The sequence below is a fragment of the Sciurus vulgaris genome (genome assembly GCF_902686455.1).
Source record: "Sciurus vulgaris genome assembly, chromosome: 7".
In the NCBI taxonomy this organism is placed as follows: Eukaryota; Metazoa; Chordata; class Mammalia; order Rodentia; family Sciuridae; genus Sciurus; species Sciurus vulgaris.
The window spans coordinates 143,879,932-143,892,042 of record NC_136467.1 but is presented as its reverse complement, the minus strand read 5'-3'; the positions used below and the strand labels follow the sequence as shown (position 1 = coordinate 143,892,042).

Sequence of the window (12,111 nt, the reverse complement as noted above, 5' to 3'; positions counted from 1 at the left end):
GAGCCCTGAGAAGGTAACATACCAAGTATTCACCATTTCTACATTTAACAGCAGAACCAGGGCTTAGTGACCTATGACACATGCACCAAATGCTGCCCAGTTCCCGTTTTGAGGACAGTATTATTGGAACACAGTCAGGTTCATTACTTTATGAATTATGGTTGCTTGTTGTAAGCTCTAATGTCAGAGTTGAGTAGTTGTGGCAGAGATTATTTGTGGAAAAACTAAAATAGTTATTGTCTGGTTTCCTATTTTCATAGGAAAAGTTTGCCAATCCTGGTTATATTCTACTAAGTCTTTAATTAAATGGTCGAAAATCTTTAAGAGTTTAAAGGTTGATTTTTGTTTAGATTCAAGACTGAAGTCCATGCTTACCATCTCTATTAGTCAGAACAGGCTATGCTATGCTGCAGTAACAAACATCTCCCAAATCTCAGTATTTTAGCATAGTAAAGGTTAATTTTTCACTGTTTAATTATAAGGAGGCTGTAAAAAGTAGGACAAATAGAATATTTATGAGTACCATTTTATTCATCATACTAATACCTTGAGAGTATATTAATCCTTTGGGATTATCATTTCAGTGATGTCTGGAGCAAAATATGTACACTCTTACAGCCAACACTTTTCATGTGTTGAAGAGCCACACATTCGTACTACTTATAATAGGACAATTTATTAGGAATATTAGCTGTTTATAAACTTGTGCTCTTTATAAATGGTGGGACTAAGAGTTTGTGAAACACCATTAAAGGTATTTTTCATTTGCTATTGCCAAGGAAATACCTTATGTGACTTAACGTGCATTGAGATTAATACCTCCAATTAAGAAATATAAATCTAGGTATCCACACCTTGGCACCAGACTATATGCATGTTTGAGCACTATCACTAATCTCTGCCTTCTGTATACATGGAAATGGAACTGGCTCCAGAAGGCACACACTTTAGTTCTTTATGGAGAAATAGATATTATGTACGTAGGGTTTTCCCTTTAGGCATATAGGTTCTTTCCCGGACACAAGCAAGTAAATGAAGAAAACAAAATACCAAAAATTAAAAAAAACAAAAACAACAAAACCAAAACCCAAATCTTTGCAATCCCAGTTGTTACCCACTAGCTAGAAGCAAATGAGGGCTGGGGGCCATGTTGGTCCATCTGGCCCTGCCCAGGAGAAGAAGATGGTGGAACTCTGGAGGGAAGGAAACTGGGACAGGGTTTACAGCTGGTGGTGTCCATGTACTGTGACTTGTTACTCTGTGGTGATGAGGCTATCTCCATGTTGCCAGGGTGAGGTGATGGCTCATTTCCCCGCCTCTTGCCTTTGGAAACTCTTGACACCTCGTCCCCCATTTATGCTTCCACCACATTGGTGACTGTTGTTGAGCCCTGCATGCCAGCAAGACAGACCAGGCAGGGGAGCTTGGCTCCTCTCCCGATATTTCTCTCACCAGCCTCTTTCCGTATGTAACTCAAGGGACTAGGTGTGTGGCTCTGTGATCTCCGCCTTCACTTGCAGGTTTGCTTATGCATGTCCGCTGAAGCTCCTGATTTCCTTCAGTCTCAGCCTTGAGGTTTATCTGAACTCGGATGGCTGCCGATTGATCGCTTCTAAACCTGCTGCTGCAGTCATTTAAAAAATTAGTGAGAGTTAGGGTTTTTGTTTTGTTTCGAGAACAGTCAAACCAGTTTGCTTAAAAGCATAATTATATACGCCAATTTTTCTCATAAAACCTCAAAAGCATGGTGTAATCGCTTGAACCATTATCTAAATATGTTTATCCAGGTAAAGTGTAAACAAAGCCAAGAAAAGAATATTCTAGAAAAAAAAAGTAGAATTGATAATAGATAACCATTGAATCTAAGGAAGGTTCCTGTGAATTTGTGCTTCTTATAGAGAAAAAGCTTTTAAAATATGAAATCAGTTTGCTTATAAGTTTTGCAATATAGATTTATCTGAGCCACTGAACTCAATGATCTTTTAAAATCACTTTCATTTATGGAGCAAAAAAAAAAAAAAAAAAAAAAAATTAAGTGGATCACAGCAGCCGATCACATTAGTTATACTTCCATGAGTTTGACTCATAGCTTAGGCATGGTTTAAGAAAGCTGCTCCTTTTCCAACTCAAATTTGATGGCTGTCCACACTGGAATCTATAGGACCAAAATTATACCTTTAGAATTTATAGTCTGCGTCTTGCATTCATTTCCTGTGAGATGGGTAAGATGATTTTCATCTTGCTGGATAAGAAATTGAGTTTTCAAATAGCATTAGTCACTTTTGTAGGATCACCTGGATATTAAATGATGTTGGAGCCCAGGGGCCTGACCCCAAGTGCATATTTATTTTTTATTTATTTATTTTTGTGATACTGGGGATTGAACCCAGGGGCACTCTACCATTGAATGATCCCCCTAAAACTTTTTATTTTGACACAGGGTCTTGCTGAGTTGCGCAGATTGACCTGGAACTTGTGATCCTCCTGCTTCAGTCTCCCCGGTCACTGAGATTACAGGCATGTACCATCATGCCGGGTTCCAAATTCATATTAGAGAAGTAGGAAGGTCAAGGCTACTCTCAGTTCTGAATCAGCAATCAGGGCACTTAGTTTACTGAAATGTTTAGTTCCCTCATCTGAGTGTTGCCAATGGCTCTATTTACTCCAGAGCTACGGTAAATCGACCACTTGAGGGAAGTGTCTCATGTGTAAGGCCCACTTTTACCTTATGGCTCAGGCTACCTGACCACTCCAGGGGTTTTGATCTTGTTCTGAGGTATATTTCACTGGTAGGGGGTGGAGGTAGGCTTTTGGTTTGCTGTAGGCACATATTATATGTCAAGTTTATAATCTCAAACTGTGAAATAAATAATCTGATTATTTCTAAATAAAATAGTCTAAGAAAGTTTCTATTTTAATAAAATATACCTTTATATTTTCACAAATTATTTAAGAATTTTATTATAAGTACCCAGTATATATAAATACAATAAAGATTTTGTCTGTGGAATCAAACTTATCCCAAGAAAAATGTGTAATTATAGTTGGGAAAGTCCTGTAATAAAATAACATAATAAAATATTTATTAGTAGTTGAAATGTATTAAGATCCAGGACCCAATAACTGTGAATCCACAATCCTTATGTTCAATATATGTTGGCAAATATTCCTTAGCCCTGGCTATCATACAGCTCAGAGCCTAATTTATAGCCCTAATTGCACCAATTATATCTTAATGTTCTTCCCCATTTCCCCTGATACTTATATTTTAGATTGCTGAAATATAAGCCTTATTTTCACTATGGAAGTTGGTGTTATTTGTTTAATACTCTTTCAATATTTATTGAGCACCTACTACTATCTATGAGATCTAGGAATACAAAGATAAGGAAAACAACAGGCTTCACCTTCAAGCCAATTATGAGTTTATACAAAGAAAAATAAGTTAATAAAATGCAAATAAATAAACAGCACATGCATAGACCTAGAGTACCACATGAATCAAATATGTCCTTTAGTTACAAAATCAACAAACCTCAGAACAGGGTAAGTACTTAATAGATATGTATTTTCTTCAGCAGATGTTTTTTGAATGAATAAATTAATTAATGTGAAGGAGTTAAGGACATGTCCTGTCAAAAGATGCTAAACTGGTATATTCATTATTTGAAGCTGAAATCACTTAAGGAACTCTAACTTCAGAAAGGGCTGCCTGGCCTGTTTTCTACATGCAGCAAGAAAGCTTCTTTTGGGAAGCGTGTTCTCCACTACCAAGGTGGGCAAACTACTAGAGACTAGTAGTGAGAGTGTAATGAAGCTGAATAAAAAAAACTTATTGGCGTAACCCTTATCTTCTACTATGTATCTTTAGTGACACCTGTAGAATTACTCCCATAGCTCAGAGATCCATTTATCCTGTCACCTTTTTACAATTTGTTTGTTTGTCTATTTATTTATTTTTGAGATAAGGCTTCACCATGTTGCCCAGGCTGGCCAAGCTGAACATGAACTCTGGATCTTCACTCCTCAACTTTCTGAGAAGCTGAGTTTATAGATATGTACCACCAAAAGGGTTCCTTTTCAAATGAATTGTTCTTTGTTTTAAAAAGTACAAAACATCATGCTTTTATCTTTTATTTGGATTTCCTTCTCTTTATGAAGATCCTCACGTACATGCAAATTTGGTGAAATTTGCATGTTTTTCCTTCGTTAATCAACCTTGAATTAACTGAATTCCTAATCTAACTCAAGAGGCCACATAAACACTAAAGGTGGGGTGGCAATGTAGAGGGGCATCTCCCTCTCCTACAAATGCCTGGCTAAAAAAATAAAATATAAAATATAAATATAAATACATAATAAAGTACATAATTAAAATTTCAGAGAAAATGATGTTGGATGTTAGGAATCTTGGAAAAGAGTGAACTAATTCTGGAATGATCTCAAGAAAGGATGAACACGGAGTTAAGATCCTCCTTGTCAATGGGCAGAGTGACTGTAAAGCGCAGTCCATTTGGTGCTCCAGGGTCCCACTCTGTCCTTTGCACGTTAGGTGTAGTTGGGGATCCCTGGAGGCCTTGCCTTCCTTGAGCATGTGATCTGGAGCTAACTTCATGAAAAACCCAAGAGGCTTCCTTCCTGAGTCACCATCAACCAGGTTCCCATTTGGGGCACTGGGGCACTTTCCATCTTGTGCTGTTCAGTGAGTGCCTGTGATGTGGAAGACCCTCTGAGGTGCGGAATAAACATGGATTTAAAAAAATCCATCCTAAAGTAAGGTGCTAATGATTTTAACCAACTGGATCACTAAAGTTGCATACTTTTATGAAACTAGTGATGACTTACAAATATGTAAAGTACATTAAGCATTGATTTGAAGAGAAAAAAGTGTTTATGGAAGATGTCCTAATGTTTTCGGACTGTAGGACAGGACCGGGAAAGCCATTTATGAAATAGATCTAATGCAATAGAAAACATCTCTTTCCAAGCAGGAAAGGAGTGGTAGATCTCTCACATGCTATGATCCTGCAGCCTATCTCCTGAAAGGTCTGTGCAGGGTGAACGTTTCTTTCTTTTCCTATCTTATCTTGAGAATGGGGAAGGTCAAGGCAAAAAGAGCAGAAGGCTTTGCAGAGGACTTACAGATTGGGCTCAACGGAGTTCCTCTTTCCTCTGCTTGTTGTCAAAGCTGCCCACAGTACAGAGAGTGCTCTTGGCCACACTGATTTGTACTTGTAAATGTGTTGCAAAACCTGGGTAGGACTGGCTAGAGCAGTCCAATCTTGTCAGTGCAATAAAAATAAGTGAAAGTTGAAAGCATTCTGGCAACCAAACCCCAACCCAATAAATTGAAATTTACCATTTACCTTCTCTCCTCAAATTCAGTAGGCAATAGTTTTAGCTTTAAAACCATCAATACATGAGTGACCTAAATGCTCACAGGGTGCTCAGGGACCAAGCTGAGAGCTACCAGCTCAAACTCTTCTTTGAAAGCAACTTGCAACTGAGGACCTCTGAATAGATTAGAAGTTTGGAAGTTAGTCTCTGGTTGTGCCTTAAACTATTTTGCATTAAGCATCACGGATTGATTCATGGCATCACTAATAAAGAAAAGATTAATAAAGCCTATAAATTCTCCTGGGCTTCTCCGGCTAAGGTTTTTATAAAGTATCCTGCAAGGATGACGTTGCAATGATCAGGCTTAGAGCCTTCATACTCTGGATCCCTGAGCTGGGCAGGGACAACAGGAGATACAGGGGCTCTTCCTCTAAACACACTCTAGGTGAAAATGTGGTTGACTTCAGATCTTCTATTTGAATTTTCCCAGGAACACTTCCATGCTTATTTGCATAATCATTCTAGGTCATAGTTGTGTGTCTCTCTTGCTGGTATTTAACATTTTCCTGTTTGTGTTTCCTGAGTTTTCACCAAGGTTGGACTTTGGGGTGCTCATCAAGTCTGCAGTAGGTCTTCACAGTCAAGCCTGGGGGTGGCTATAAGTAAAACCACGAGTGATGTTGAGAGTCTGCACTCTAGAGACCTCACTTCTGGAACCTTCATTTTAAACGTGATATAGCTCCCATTTTTTCTTTCCTTTTTTTATCTTTTGTGTTTTTGAATTTCCATCCTTTCACCCATCACCACTCCCTATCCAAAGACTCTCCCAAGGCCCTGCAGCTCCTGGCCCACTTCCTGCACAGGCTGCCATTTGCCTGGATCCCCTCCCAGGCCTGACTTTTCCAGTGGGTGCTGGGTGCTGCTGCCTCAACTGTGGGCTTCCCTGCATCTCCAGGCCTCTTGGAGACAGTGTGCATGAAGAGTGGTGGATGGAGCTCATCTCCAAGAACAGATGTGCTCCATCCAGCCCAGTGCTATGGATTCCTTAGGTCTGGGGTGGGGCCTGGGAGCTTCTCTGTTTTAAAAGTGTCCCAGGTAATTCTAATGCAATCAGAAATCAGATATATCTTTTAGAATGACTGCTTTTACCCCAAGACAGCTCAAGTGTGATGAATTGGAGATAGGCAGATGGAGAAGGTGGGCCCTCTCAGGAAGGTTTGCCTACACTGACTTAAGCTGAGAGGAGGCCTGGACCCGGGGAAAGCCTTTGCCAAGAGTGCAGTGTGGTCGGGCTTGAACTTCCCCCTCTCTTCGGCTGCCTGCCTGAGGGCAGCCAGAGGGATGTGAAAGATAAGGTCTGGGGCAAGCCAGCCCAGGTGCAGCCAAGTGATAGCCAATCAACAGGCTGCTATTGGAAAACTCCCCTCTGAGTCATGCAACTCCCCTCTGAGTCTTTTTGCAACATTAGAAAAAAGAAGAAGAAGAAGAAAAAAAGAGAATTTAGGGGAGAATGTTCCCAAGTTGACATTAATGTATCCAAGCCATTTGTGAAGTCCGGCCTTTCTCGCACTTGATCTCGGGAATGCTATGCTCTTGAAAATAATGGACAAGCCCAGAGAGCTTTTGACCATGCAGGTTGTATCTATCCATATTTACTGTGTTAGAAATTAAGATTGAGGCATATTTTCAATAGCTATTGAATTAATTTATAAATAGCGCCAGTAAGCCATTACATTCATATCAATAACATATTTTCACGAAAAGTAACTGAGTTTTCCAAGACAATAATAATGATGGAGAAGAATGGTGTTGCTTTACATTTTACAAATCTCTCTAATGTCTGGCTGGAGAAGAAGAGAACTCAATTCTCACATATGTTTCTGTATTCAGTGGCGGAGTTGGCCATGATGTCACAGGCTGTAGGCTTTGGGAAATATCATGATACGCTGGTGGAACAATGACATTTACAAAGGTGAATAACATCGTGACATTCTCATCAAACAGCTTTGACCCTGTGAATCCCCTGCAAAGGTCGTGGGGACCCTTACATGCCACACTTTTGGAACCACTAGATAGCTCATCCTGCCCTGTCTTGGTTCTTGGTTCTTGTGTGCATAGAATAATATATATATATATGTAATGGAGTGTTTTCCTTTATTAATATACTTACCAATAGGAGTTCCTAAGGATGCTTTAAATGAAAGTTCTACAAGAAACATGGTGGAGCTGTAGGAGGATTGTCTTCTTTGCTGAACTGGGCTGTCTTGGAGCCGCAGCTGGATTTTGCTTGTCAAGTTAATATCGGATGTGGATGAACATTCCCTATAGAGCGTCCACTGAAGAGTGAGAATAGAACTTTGCCTTTGACCTTATGGCCCATATAAAGACTTGTTGAGACAAACTGGAGATGTGGCTGTTGAGTGCTTGCTTGGGTTCCAATCCCAGCACTACAATAAAAGAAAAAAGAAGACTGTATGAAAGTACATGGTGTATATGGTGGTACTGTGGTTCATGGAATTGCAACTACACACCTTCATGCTATAAGCACAAAGACTGTAGGGAAGATACAACCAATTTGATTAAAGCGATGTCAGTCTTAGTAATGTGCTGGTGGCAAACTTATTTATTCTGCTTTTTTTTTTCTTTGTTTGAAGGGATAACTTTGCCTCCTCTCTCTAGACTCATGTATCTATCACCGTGTTGCAATCTTTTTAATAAGAGAAAATTTCTCCGTGTCAGGTTGACTTATGTTCTGTCGTCTGGTTTGACAGGAATTGTGACATGAAGCACCGTGAGTGCTCTTGTGAAAGGGTCTCTGGGGCCTGGGTCTTGGCACTGTGCATGGCTGTCCCTGGGTCAGTGTGGAGGACAGACGCAGCCTGATAATGTGCAAGCATCCAGATGTTCAGGCTCAATCAGCCATTCTCCAGGTGTAGAGCTCACCTTTTTATTTGACCTGTGTTGACATTTAAAAGCTAATTCACTTTCTTGTAGAGAGAAACTAATCAGAATGTGTCTATTCTAACATATCACATGAGCATGAAGATATTTTCCTTAGATGTTGAAACTTGGGTCTTTACATCTTTACAGTTAATGACCATATTTTCCCATTTTGATTTTAAAGCTTAAATTGCAAGAAAAAAATCCTTTGACTAAAAAAAAAATACTTCTAGATAGAAAAACCTTTCAAATATTAGTTTTAAGTACACTTGGTTTTTATTTTAACAGCAGTGCTAAATGTCACAACTATAATTTCCATTAAATATATATAATCTCAATAATATCCCCCCTGGAATTTTCCTTAGGTACAAAAAGCTTTTCCAGTTAGGAAATTACTTTTGTATTCTAAATAGCCATAGGGCCTTTCTGTCTTACTTGGTCAACACTGTCTCTGGCAGATGTTCTTCTCTTTTGACAATAGCCAGTCTTGATGGGGGGCTCTGGTCAGCTCCTTGCCATGACTGACTCAGGTGTCCTTGGAAACCCTATGTGCTCCCGCATTCTTACAGTTTCTAAAGCTTCTGCTCACACGGTCAACTGATTCCATCTCTGCCCTGGAGTCTCTGTTGCTCTTCTTCATTGAGCCTAATTCTAGGTTTTAATTCTCCCCCCTCAAAACATCTCCTAGTCTGGTGGTGGATGTACTTCCAGGACCTGTGCACAAGCATAGCAGGCGTGGGCGATGGTTTGGCATGCATCCTGTAGAATGTGTGCATGTGTGTGTATGTGTGTGTGTGTGTGTGTGTGTGTGTGTGTGTGTGTGTGTAGTATTGGCTTAGGGTGCATCATCCTGGTGGTACTGATGCAGCGGCTTTTCCTGTACCTACTCCATCCCTACCTTCTAAACAGTAGGGACACACTGGTGACATTCTGCTATCCAACTTCCATTCTTAGCTTTGCAACTCCCATAGATAGCTTTCTTGGGCATAGACCCAACAATGGAATGGCGACCAAAATAATTCTGCCAGGTGCTAAGATTTTCCAATGTGGGACATATGGGCTTCATCTCTGTGATTTCCTGTCTGCAGCTTGTCCACCTCATTGTAGCCCACTCACAAATGTCTAGAAAGGACTGAGCAACTGAAATTCCAGGTGCCACACTGATACATATCTGATGATATAACCTTGAAGCAACATAAGGGGATTTGACGATTTTTGTCAAGTGGGGGAGATTATTCTTAAATACCAGCCAACATTTTGCAGAATAAACATTGTAAGCTAATGAACCTCCTTAAATTCCAACATGTCACTGATTTGTATAGTTGCAAATTAGATATAGCAGAATGTGGTGCTATAGACAACCCAGCACAATAGCTAGAGTCTACCCTTTGAGTTAATTGCATGAAAAATCTATGCAATTATTTTATCAACCCAGATACAAGGGAATGACTATTTCATTCCGGATGAGTGTAGAGGGTGGACCAGAGAGAGAAACAAGAGGGAACCCCAGATGATGGGAAGCCAGGATGATAACAGAAAATAAGAATGTAGTTAGGACTCAGCTGGAGACTGCCACTCTTGGATAGGGATTTTGCCAATAGTATAGCACAACATATTTTTTAATTTAATAACTTGTAGCAAATCTGGAATAGCAATGGTTCCTCAGTTCAGTTCAGTTTATGGAGCATTTATAATACCTTCCTTCCAATGGAGTAGACATGGGGACAAAGGTGCCTCAGACATTAATATGATTCCTGCCCTCCGGAAGTACTGTAGAAAGGAGAGACAGACTACACTGTATGGTACAGTTTGACAAAACAGGAGATCCAAGAGGGTCTGAAAGTCCTGTGAGACACTAAGTTCAGTTTGACAGAGGCTGGTGGAAGAATGAGTGGGGTGGAGGAGGTTTGCTAGACAGGGCGACTGTGAGCGCAGAGTCCTGGGTGTCTGAAAGCCTAAGGGGGCATTGACTGCAAGTGACTTAATGCTGCTGGTAGCAAGAGGAGGCAGTGGAAGGCAGTGGAGGTTACCTGGGGCGAGGCTGGGCAGGAGACTGTGGTATGTGGCCCAGGGGTAGGGGAGGCTGACGCTGGGCCTGGGAATTCTTGTTTGCTGCTTGTATGAATGTGTTGATTTTCAGGATGAAGCTGGGAGGAGGGAGAAACAGGACTGTTTCATTATTTTGTTAGATTGGTCAAGATTTGGGGCAAAATAACTCTATTTTGCAGGCTGGTGCATCTTCTTCCTGTAAAGGTTACTTGAAAACCAGTTTGAAAATTAAATATGATAAAGTTAAATAATGTTAGTAGGGAAATATTATTCTCAGAGAATTAGATATAAAAGATTCTTAATAACACTTACCTTTTAGATACAAGTCTTGGTGATATTGTTTTAGAATGTCATTCTTGGTTTTGTTTTTTTTTTTTTTGTCTCCACAATTAAATGCAGTTTAATCTATCATATTAAGACCAGTGAGAGCCGGTGATTCCAGGGACTCGGAAGGCTGAGCTGAGACAGAGGACCTCGAGTTAAGGCCAACCTGGGCAACTTAGCAACACCCTATCTAAAAATAAATAATCAAAAAGACTGGGGAGGTAATCCAGTGGTAGAGAGCCCTCAGGTTCAACCCCCAGGACCTAAGTAAATACATACAATTAAAAAGCAAAGCTAGTAAGTGAAGAATCATCCTTTTAGACCCGTGTAGCAATCTCTAGTTGCTTCTCTATTGTCTTGAGTGTATGAGAATCAACTTACTATCTTTGTAATGGTATCTGCTTTTGTTTGCTTTTATTCTTAATATATTCATTAATTATTCAATCATTTACCACAAGGTCGCTTCTTTTTTCTTTGACCACTGCTTTGCTCAGTCTTTTCTGAGATAAAAAAAATACATGTACTTACATGGGGAACTCACCTTACGTACCTATTTCCATGTCTCCTTTTTTTCTCCAGGATTCACTATTGTCCTTTGATTACTTTTTTGTTTGCTTTGCACATTTTTATCCTTTCCCTACAAGTCTTTGTGTACATACTCAATATTGTTTTCATGGCTTTAAACTTTATATAAATACTACTGCATTGAGTTGAGCCTTCTGCAATCCATTTTTCTTTATCAATATTATTTTTCTGATCTGTGGTAATGCACGTAGTTCATTTATAATACCCATTGTATAATATTCCATTGTATGGATATTCTAAAATTTTTTATACATCTAGTTTCATCTTATATTCCAGTTTTTATTATTTGAGCATTACAAAAACCTCGTTAGGATGGACATTTTTTCTTTTTTGAGAACATGGGCTGGAGTTTCTCTGGGGCACATATTGGGAGTTACACAGCTGGACCCTAGTCTTCAGTTTGATTTCCTATTGTCGCGTTGTCCCTAAAGTAATCGTCCTGGTTATGCCCCTCCCCTGCACCCCCCACCCCCACAGGCAGTGAACAAGATGCTTTGAAGTATGGTCAAGCAGTAACATTTTACCAATCTGATGGCCAGGAAGACTGTTGGATTCCTCAATTATCTTTCCTGTTCCTCCAGGCAGTTTTCATTCATCCCCAAAGTTTTTCTTATATCTGATAAAGAAAAAAAAAAAAAAAAGCCCACAGCAGATGAAAAACAGGCTTGCATTTTTTCAAGACCGATGCACACTTTTCTTATTGCTAAAATCTAATGTTCGTTTAAATCTTCCAATGCCATCAAATGTACTCTTTTGTGTCCATCTATTAAGAAAACATATCTTTGTGAGTACAAATGGCTAGTTTCTAATTAGATTTTTGCCTTTTTCCAAAAGATGGAAAAACATATTCAGTGATCCCTAACTTCAGCTAAACAT

At 39.6% G+C, this 12,111-nt stretch overlaps 1 long non-coding RNA gene across 1 annotated transcript; it reads right to left on the bottom strand.

Moving 5' to 3' along the window:
* Positions 1–1,212: 1,212 nt before the first annotated feature.
* On the bottom strand, positions 1,213–5,217 carry LOC306666082. Its single transcript, XR_013765179.1, has 3 exons — positions 5,143–5,217; positions 2,726–2,818; positions 1,213–1,624 (listed from the first exon to the last, which is right to left on the bottom strand). It is a non-coding gene; the product is annotated as an uncharacterized lncRNA (long non-coding RNA).
* Between the last annotated feature and the right edge of the window lie 6,894 nt (positions 5,218–12,111).